The following is a 10583-nucleotide window of genomic DNA, read 5'->3' on the forward strand; positions in this document are numbered from 1 at the left end:
TAGGTGATGGATAAAAAATTGCAAGGATTCATAGGCTCGCATTTCATCAAGCATAACATGTGCATAAGTTGAAATCACAACAAGCAAGCAAATTAATTATGAAAACATACACTACTACAAAAAACCTCAAAGAAACCATTAATAAGAAACCTGTTAGATTTTCAAACCGGTTTCTTAACCTAAGAGACCATTTAATTCTCGAAACCGGTTTCTTAATTAAAAGATAAGAAATGTGTTGAAACTAAAACCGGTGTCTTAGATTTTTTTTATTTTTTTCTAGATTATGTAATTAAGTGAAAAAAATAACTCCTTCCATAAATAACCAACTAACATATTTGACAGTTGGTCCTACCCTAGAGGATCAACCTAATTTTCTTATCTAATCAAAAAAAAAAAAAAAAAAAAAAACGAACATATTTGACCAACAAAACGCACCAGTGGCTTCCCCCCAAACTCCTCACTGCTTCTTTATTCTGTAAGTTTTCCTTTTCATCTCCGTCATTAGAGATTAAAACCTTTAATTTTTTTTTCCCTAAACATCTTTGAGATAGGTTCTTTGAGATCTTAATTAGAGATTAGAAAATGCGAATTTCAGATGACGGAGCAGGCGATTAGGGGACGATTTGGCCCGGAAGAACCCTAATTTGTACATTTGTGTATTAAAGGTAACTAAATGCATTTTCAACCTCTTTTGATTAGGGTGTTTATGTGTACTAATAGGAGATTGTGTGTTTACGACATGCCCCTATTATTGATGGATTTTTTTTCTCTTTTTAGTCGTGATTGTCATTTCATTGACGATGGTTTGAAGGGGTTTAAATTACTGGTATCATGCTAAATTGATGGCTATTATTGTTGATTAATATCTAGAAATTATGGGCATTTGTTGTTAAAGCTTAGAATTTTGTTCGGGTGATTGTAGGGATGATTTAATTTAATGGTTTGATGCTTAACTATTGCCATTTAGCTAGGGATTGGTTGTTTGAGGATATTTTTAGGTCGACGAGACAATAAATTGAGCATGAGGGTCGTGGTTGGTGCCCCGCTAGCTGCGTGATGGCTTGATGTTGTGAATTGTGATGTCTGACTACTAGTTATTGTCGAATATATTGGTTGTGTTGCGGTTTTTAGCTGCTAAACGCTGGTAGCTACTGCAAGTTGCTATTTTATGCTAGACAATGTTGCCTACTGGTTTTGTGTTAGTGTTGAATGTTGATGTTGTGCTGTGGTAGCGGGCTGTCGTGCACTTATGCCTACTGCCATGCTGCCAGTTGCGGCTATCTCTTGCTGCAATTGTTGCTGGCTGTTGCCTACTGCCACGGCTACTGTTTCTTGCTGATGTTGACTCCTTCTGCTTACTGGCTTGCTGGTGCTGGTTGTTGTATGGTGCTGACTGTAGGTGAGGTAATTAATTCTTCTCATTTCTTCATTTATTTGTATTTTGCTTTCTTTTTGGAACTGTTAAGTATTTAAGCAATGTGCACCTTCTTATTCCTATATGTATTTTTTGCAAACTTGCATATGACATGAATATTATAGGTTGGACTTACTAGATTCTTACTTATTAGCGTTTCATGAGTAAAGGTAGAATCCTCTCTTACTTGGCTGGTGGCTGGTCTTCCCTTCTCTATGTGAAAATCAATAATCAGCTCCTTTAGTTCGTTCACGGGAGTTCATTCATAATCCTACTTAACGAGATAGTAGGTTCCATTAGTTGTATCTTAGCTATGGACTTTTAGCTCTGGTGACTATTATTAATAAATGAACTAGCGAATTAATTCTGAAGAAATAGGGAGACCAAGTATGGGACGTAGTGTCAAAGTGTCAAAGTGCCAATGATGGTTTGTATTGATTTCTCTTTCGCTGAGCTCTGGTGAATATTATTTTTCCTTGTAGAAGGTACTGTGTTATAATTATTTTCTGTTGGTGAGCTTAAGTCTAGACAATGACTATTAGTATCAACGAGTAAGTCATCTTTATTTTACGTCATACAATTTGTTTATCTTAATGAACTTATGTGTACTCAATTGGTTAATATGTGCAGAGTGCGGACATAAGGTTGATCAGCATAAGAGAATAGGAAAAAGAAGACAAGAACCCCCGCTACTTTTTTTTTCGCTGAACTTATGTAAAGTCGATCTTATTTTTGCTTTGAATATCAATATATTTATTGAATTCAGAATTCAGATCATGTTTCAAAAATAAAGAAAATTGATTTACTAAGTTGTAGGTGGTATTGTAATTTTGGTAAACATAATATGCTTTTAATAATTATATAAATAAATAAGATTATACGTATCTTGATTTTCTTGATTGGTATTTTTTTTATATTGACAAAAAACCTAAGAGATCGGTTTTGATCAACAACCGATTTTATAGATAAAATCAAAGAGACCGGTTTTGGCAAATAACCAGTCTTTTTTCCTCTTATCAAAGAAACCGGGTTTTTATGGTAACATGTTTCTTAAATATTACATAAGACACCACTTAAAATAACCGGTATCTTAGGCTAAGACACCTATGAGATAGAGATCGGTTATAAACCGGTTTCTTAGGCCATTTTCAACCGGTTTCCTAAGCCTTTTTTATAGTAGTGATATTAAATTAAGCATAGATGAATTCCCTAATTCCCCATTAACCCTAGCTAAGGAAACTACTCACTCATGATCAAGTTTAGCATGCTAATAAGGTTGTCAATCATACCAACAAAGCAAAACATGATGAATAAATGAAAGTGATTAACAATAATTAAACAAGATTAAGAGAGAATTATACCTATGAAGATGATTCCAAATAATAAAGCAAAGAATAATAGAATTACTTGATGATTGATGGAAGGTTGTCAATCCTCCAAATAAACCCAAATAATCTTCTAATTACCAAAAATAAAGGAAGAACAATAGAAAATATAAGGAGAGATTAAGATGTGATTAATATTGAGAAATGTATTACAACTAAATTAAGACTAATTTGAGAGTATTAAGATGAGATTAAGAGAGGATTATAACTTGATTATGATATCATAAGAGTTGATGCTAATCTAGGTAGTACAAAGGGGTATTTATACTAAAGATTAGGTACAAGGATTAGGGTTACTAAGGGCTTAAATGACTATTAAGACCCTAAGAAAAGTTGAGGAAATGCTACTCCCGAGGGAAATGAGCTGATCCTCCTTGCTAGTCCTGCCACGATCCGCTCGTCCCGTGGTATGGCACGGGCTGTTCTTTCTTGTGATCCGCTCGGATCCTGTGGGAGACGCTCGGGTTCTGGCACTTCAAGCCGCTCGTCCTGGGAACAAGACGCTCGGATCCTGGTGTTCTGAGACACTCGGATCGTGCTTGATCCGCTCGGTTTCCTGGACAGACTGCTTCTCTTCTTTAGCTCCCCAACAATCCGCAAGGATCTTGTTGGGGATGCAAGGATCCTTTCATCATTGACCATTTCACTTTATTATCTACTTAGGCCTCTAGTGTTGGTCTTCCCTTTGATGCTTGGTCATTAGATGCGATCCATTTAGCTCCATTTCGCCTCATAAATGCAAGGTTAGCAATCCTTTCCTACCAAGGAGACAAAACCTCAAAGAATATATGAAATGGGAAACTAAAGATAGTAAATGATCCAAATTTGTGCTATAAAGCATAGGAACGAGGTTAATTCGGGGACTAAATGTGCTCAAATATGAGTCACATCAAACATCCCCAAACCAAACCTTTGCTCGTCCCGAGTAAAGAGGTGACTAAAACTAGGACCTTTATTTAAACTAACCTACTAGTATAGCCGATATGAGACAATTAGCGTTTCTCACTCCGCCCCTTCAACTCACAACAAGACAACCATGAGGTAGGATGCCTTCTTGCAAGGAAAGGTGGGGCTTGCCTAAATGGCGATACATCCAAGCATTAAGCACACAAAACAAGTAATGGATGCGTCTACAAAAATGAATAGCCCCTTTCCTCATCTAAGTGGCAGAAATTATCTACAAGGGAAACGATCTGAGGGTACACACTCCATCATAGATACGGTTTCTCCAAACTACTAAGCCTAGAAGGATACTAATAAATCACCTCCAAGTTGTGTCAAGCTAGGGTACCTTTGTCCTCAGTCGTTAAATGCTTTCGTCAAGAGTAGACTCCCTATGGTGTTAGAAACACTGGAGGATCGCGGAATTACCCCTTTTGCCTATATAAGAAGAACCGTCGTCCCCTCTCTACCATGCATAAAAGTGGGTTCAATTGAAAAAGGGATCGATAGGTTTTGAGTTTCATATGGGAGTTTGCTTTTGATGTTGTTGTTATTCCCCCCCATTTCTTATGGCATTTGACATTTAAGAACAAATTCTTTTTGCCATTTCTTTGATATTTGGCAATTTGATACTTGACAATTTCAAATTTTGCATTTTCTTTTGAACTTTTTCAAAACCACCCCAGTTGTAGCGAGGGTGCTTATATTTGAAGCATAGGAGTTCTTATTTTTGTACTCCTATTTTCATTGTTGCATTTTGCAAACTTCTTGTTTGTCATTTTGATTGCTTGAACTCAATTTCACAATTTTTGTGCCCATTCCCTTTTTGTTGACAAAATTTGATGGATGTGGAAGATGGTTGCATGGTTTCAAGGGTCACCTTGGAATAAAAGGTAGCCAAGGAGTTATCACACCACAAGGTACTCTTGATTAGGCCTTAATCCATGGGTCAAAGGATACTAGCATGACACATCCTAGGGTGTTTTAGAAGCATTCTAATGAGCCTTATATACACTTGTCAAGTTTCCAAAATAGATGTTTTCACAAAAATTTTCTATAATGCAACTATATGCAATGATGCAACTAACATTTATACAGCCTAATGCAAATGCTTCTATCAACTAGTATGCCATATAAACTAAATGCAACTCCTAGAATCACATTAGTTTGTACCGCATGAATCAAAATAAAGTCACATAGTCATTAACATAGAGATGAAAAAAGAGATTGGAAAGATCATACCATGAGGTCTTCATAATCCTCATGCCTCGGATGTGGCGTAGTCGATCCAATGTAATAGAAGGACAAACAAACACAAGTATATAGAAAATGTACAATTCTACACTACTAAGCAATGAACATGTTTTTGGTTTTTTCAATTTTTCAAATTTTTATGGTTTTTGTTTTAGTGAAATAAAAGAACATATTTTTGTATTTTTTTTTCGAATTTTATTTCAATTTTTATAATTTTTGAACTTAATAGTCAAGTTAGAATTTCCCATCCCCACACTAGTATGGGCATTGTCCTCAATGGCCAAAACGATAGGAAATTATGCAAGCTAAATGAGAATGCATGATTTCTACACTAATATGCAAACTATATGACATATATATATATATATATATATATATATATATGATGCAATATATTCTACTTTATATGATGCATGAGTTTATTGGTTGGAGAGCTAATTTGGATTAACTCCCAATGCTTGTGTTTGAACTTCTTCAAACCGAGTAAGACACTATTCTAGTGTCAAAAAGAGGGAAGTTCATGCACAAGTATGCAATGCATGAAACTAGTTTGTCATTTTAGATTGTACAAGTGGGAACAATATAAGACGCCTCAATGGAGCCGAGGTGGGAGTCCTTTAGATGTTGCTAGGACTCAAAACAAATAATCAAGATTAAATTTTTTTTGAAAACAAGAGAAATAAACAAAGCTAGAGGAGGTGTTGAAAACTTACAATGGAATATGTGGCATCCTCTAAAAAGCTTGTCAATCCCCAATTGTCGCTCACGACGACATCCTCATATCTATCATCATCTTCCTCATCAACTTCCTCATCATCTTCTTCTTCATCTACCTCTGTTGACCCGGAGGCTTCACCATTCTCATCATCATCATTTGCACTTTGCTCTTCTTCTTATTCTTCTTCTTCTTCTTCTTCTTGGCAAGATCCATTACCTTCCCCATCCTCAACTACAAGAATCTCCTTCCACCTAGCGACTTGACTATCCATGTTAGAATATCTAGAAGCACTTGGGAAGAATACTTCCCTATCCGCCCAACTAGGCAAAGGACATGAAGGATCAAGTAGTCCTTGCCTAGCTAAGTGTAGGAGGGGCGGATATTCAGCCCGGTAAGCGTTGACCCGATCTTCATGACCTTCCTTATGCATATGTTACAATAGTTGAGTTAAGTAGTCGTTGCCTACCCTGACATTAGAGCCAGTTGGTTTGAATTCTTGGTAGGCAAATGGATACGGTGGAGTCACAATGGAGGAGGAGGAGGGCTTGGCATTTGATTCCCTATGTTTCTTCATAATGACTTCGGCTTCATCGGAGACGGGTAGTAGGTAGTTTGGGCTATGAACGGCGATGCGACATATCTTGTTAGGCAAGATGAAGGACTTAGCATCCTTGATGAGCCACTCAAACTTGTTGTCAAGATTTTCATTCTTGACCCAATGGAACTTGTTAATCATAGTAGCCAAATCAAGGAGGTTGCTCCCTTTAAACGCTTTGTATGTGTTATCTTTATTGAAATCTCGGTTAAAATGCTTGGCTAACCTCGTCACTAATCCTCAATTCATAATAAAAGCCGCCCCATCTTTCCCATTGTCAATTTCAAGCCACTGATCAAGTAAAAGTTAAAGGATATTGTATTCTTTGGTGAACTTGCCATTGATATTCATGGTGGATTCAAGGTAGACAAAATCTAGCACGGTAAAGTGGTTAGTGCCTTTTCTTGCAATTAAAGTGTTGCCCACAAACTTGTGCCATACTCTAATGCCTGGATGGTGAACATAAAGAACATGGCACTCCCGGAAAGACTCGAATTTTTGGCCGGTTATCGCTTTCCAAAGCGGTGTGGTATCATATTTCAAAGCCTTTTTCTCATAATGATAGTGTTCTAAAAGACCAAACACTTCACCAAACTCTCTTAAAGACATTCGTCTATCCTTGTTCTCAAGGTGGAATTCAACCTTTTTTCGAGCCTCTACCTTAGTCACCTTCAAGGAGCTTACAAACTCCATGGTCAACGAAGGGTAGGTCAATTCCTCCATTTCGAAGAGGGTTAACAATTTCATGGACTCAAAAAATTTCCTAGTTCTTTCAAGTACACCCAACTTTTCTAAGGAATCTTGGCATATAAATTTGGTAGGCACAATAGTCTTCCTAGTAAGAGATACAAATGCTTTCCTATGAGAATCGGTTACGAAAGTTACCTCCGAAAAATTTAGCAATTGTTCAATGACCGGAATAGGTGTAGCTTCCTCAATAGGATTTGCAATATCTTGAATCTCCACCCTTGGTTGTACCACTACCATAGCTTTTGAGGCAAGAAGAGCTTGTTGCCTTTTTGATAAATTTGATGTTTTGTGTGCCTTGTTTCCACCTTTTGTTCTTGCCATGTTGTTCTCCTTGTCAAATTTGTATCAACAAAACAATATTGTGCTTGAATGCTCCTTGTTTCCTCAAGCTTCAATTATTTCCCAATTGATTTTAGAATTTTCAAAATTACCTACAAACCCTAGAAAATCGATTCAATTTTTGAGGATTTGATTTTTGGATGGTGTTTTGTTGATAAAGGAGTGATTCAATTTTGATTTGAGGAAGTTTTGTTTTGGTTTTGGTGAATTTGGTTGAGGAATTTGTGTTTTATTGATGAGGGGATTGAGGGTTTTGAGGGTGAAAGGGTGTGTGTTTGTGTTTGTAAAAGACAGAAATGAATTGGGGAAGGAGGGTTTGAATCCCGTGTTTTCAATAAGTAGCAGGGGACGAGCGGATTGGATTGGGGACGCTCAGATCCTCAGTCAGTGTGCTCTGGAATTTTCAACCCGTGCTGGGACGCGTGGATCTTTGCCAAGACGAGCGGATTCCTGCTGGGGACGCTCGGATTTATAAACAACGTGAACTTTAAATTTTTGAAGCAGCCAGGACGCGCAGATTTTTCTCAAGACGAGCGGCTCATGGCTTGGGACGCTCATCCTGTATGTGATATGCTCATATTTTGCAACAGACCCATTTCTTCAATTCCAGCACTCCCAAGACCCTCGTCCTAGAGCCAAGACGCTCGGATCATAGCCAGCTCGAGCGGATTCCCTCCTGGGACCCTCAGATTTTCTTCTGCACCCATGAGTTCAGTTCCACCCATGGGGGTCTTCATTTCCTGTATCATTCTTTCTTCATTTCCTTTGTCCATTGTTGCGGGTGCACTTCGAAGGCTTGGTTAGCCTAGGCAATTGCTATCCCCACACTAGATCAAACACTAAACATCAAAACACATTAAAATACCTCCCTCACTTTCTCTCATGATGTAAATCTTAATCAAAGCATAAAAATTTAAATCCAAAGAAATGACAAAAATGCAATACAAGAAGTTAAATGCAAGTTAAAGTTTAGAATATTTACAAATAGTGGTTTAGGGAGGACTCCACCAAACTCTCATTCTTGAATGAGATGTCAAGGGGGCATAGCCAAGGTGTTGTTGATGTTGCTCAATACCTTGGAAAAGTAGTCAAAGGCTTGTTCATTCTCATCATAAATATCTTGCATAGATCTTTGCACATTGTGTTCTTCATTATGGTGATGACTTGAGTCAAGATGATGACAAGGATCACCAAAGCCTTGGTCTAAGGACATAGCATTTCCGATGTAGGGATTGACTAATCCTTCAAATTCGTCATCCCAAAGACCACAAACTTCATCAACTTGCTCCCCAATGGTATCATGAGTTGACAAGAGCAACTCCTCTTTCTTGTTGTCATGGCCAATGAGGCCTTCTTCCCTTCTTGTCATGATTGGTGGTGAGCTATTCAAGCTCTCATTGTTGTTGAAATTTTATTGCTCTCCGGATAGAACATCTTGAAGATTATTCACTTTCTTCTTCCATATGGGTGGTGATTTTTTGCCAATATATTGATCTTTGCATTGAGATGCCAACTTCTTCCAATCACTTTCTAGGCTATAATGGTCGATCATAAAACATGGCTCATGTAGTCTGGGAGCTCTCATTGTTTTGTCAAGGTTGAAATTGATTGTCTCGTCCCCCACTTCAAGTGTGCGCTCTCCATGTTTCACATCAATTACCGCTCCCGCGGTGTGCAAGAAAGGTTTTCCTAAAATGATAGGAATGTTAGAATCCTCCTCCATGTCTACAATGACAAAGTCTACCGGGATGAAGAACTTGCCAATTCTTACGGGCACATCTTCCCATACCCCTAAACGTATATTTGTTGATCGATCCGCCATTTGAAGAGTAATGTTAGTGCACTTGAGTACTCCCATTCCTAGCCTCTTGCATGCCGAGTATGGCATGACACTTACACTTGCTCCAAGGTCACATAATGCTTTGTTGATTTTAGTGTTGCCAATGGTGCATAGAATAGAGAAACTTCCCGGATCTTTGAGCTTTGGAGGTGAACTTCCTTGAAGAATAGCACTACTCACTTTGGTAAAGGAAATAGTCTCTAGCTTCCGGATGGATTTCTTCTTGGTAAGAATATCTTTCATGTACTTTGCATAGGCTGGAACATGATTGATCAATTCCGTGAATGGGATTGAGACTTCTAAGTTCTTCACGATTTCCATGAACTTTCCAAGTTGTTCATCAAACTTAGGCTTAGCTTGACGACTTGGGAATGGAAGTCTAATCAAAATAGGCTCTTTTTCCTTAGCCTTCTCTTCATTCTTCTTCTTTAAAACTTCATTGGTGGTGGGTTCTTCTTCCTTAGAGTTCTCCGCAACTCTTTGCTTGTCGCTAGAATTCACATCTTCATCAATTGGCCTCTTCGGCCCTTCATATCTTGTACAACTTCTCAAATGGATGGCACTAACTGATTCATGTCTTGGGGGATTACCTTGAGGTGGTAATTGCCCCTTTTGTCTTTGAGAGCTAGAAGATGCAAATTGGGTCATTTGAGTTTCCAACATTTTGGTGTGGGCTAGTATGTTTTTGATGGTGATATCTTTGGCTTGGCTATCTTTTTGCATTTGGGTGAAAAATTCTTGTTGGTTCTTTTGCATTTGGAGGACCGCTTTTTGAACATCAAAGCCTTGGTCATTGGTTTGATTGTATGAACGTTGGTTTTGATAACTTTGGCTTTGGTTGTAAAAGGGTCTTTGAGCTTGATTTCTCATTGGAGGTGGGGTGTATGTTGGTTGAGGGTTTTGAACATTTTGGCTCTTGTATGAAAGATTTTGATGGAATTTGGTATTCTCATTGTAATAGTTGGAATAAGGGGTGCCACTCTTGTATGCTTAGAAAGCATTCACTTGTTCATTTGTTTCCCTACATTCACTTTGGTCATTTCCCAAAGTTCCACAACTCTCGCATACTCCACTTGGAATTTAGGATTATGCCACCATAGCATTAACATGATGTTTTGGTGATTTAGAAGCTTCATCAAGCTTAGCCATGGCCTTCTCAAACTTCAAATTGATGGTGTCAATATGAGCACTTAATTTAGCACCCAATTGAGTGATGTAATCTACCTCATGCTTTCCTCATCTTGTAGCCTTTCGAGGCTTACTATATTGGGAATTATGAACCGCCATCTCTTCGATTTTGGCCCATATTTAATTGTCATCAACTTCGGTAAACATCCCATTGGATC

At 38.0% G+C, this 10583-nt stretch overlaps 1 long non-coding RNA gene across 1 annotated transcript; it reads left to right on the plus strand.

The window, feature by feature from the left end:
• Positions 1-401: 401 nt before the first annotated feature.
• Positions 402-2298, plus strand: LOC141633952 (uncharacterized). The gene is made up of 4 exons (XR_012538717.1): positions 402-475; positions 596-665; positions 1233-1404; positions 2045-2298. It is a non-coding gene; the product is annotated as an uncharacterized LOC141633952 (long non-coding RNA).
• Positions 2299-10583: the final 8285 nt, after the last annotated feature.

The sequence above is a fragment of the Silene latifolia genome, chromosome Y, assembly GCF_048544455.1.
Source record: "Silene latifolia isolate original U9 population chromosome Y, ASM4854445v1, whole genome shotgun sequence".
Lineage (NCBI taxonomy): Eukaryota > Viridiplantae > Streptophyta > Magnoliopsida > Caryophyllales > Caryophyllaceae > Silene > Silene latifolia.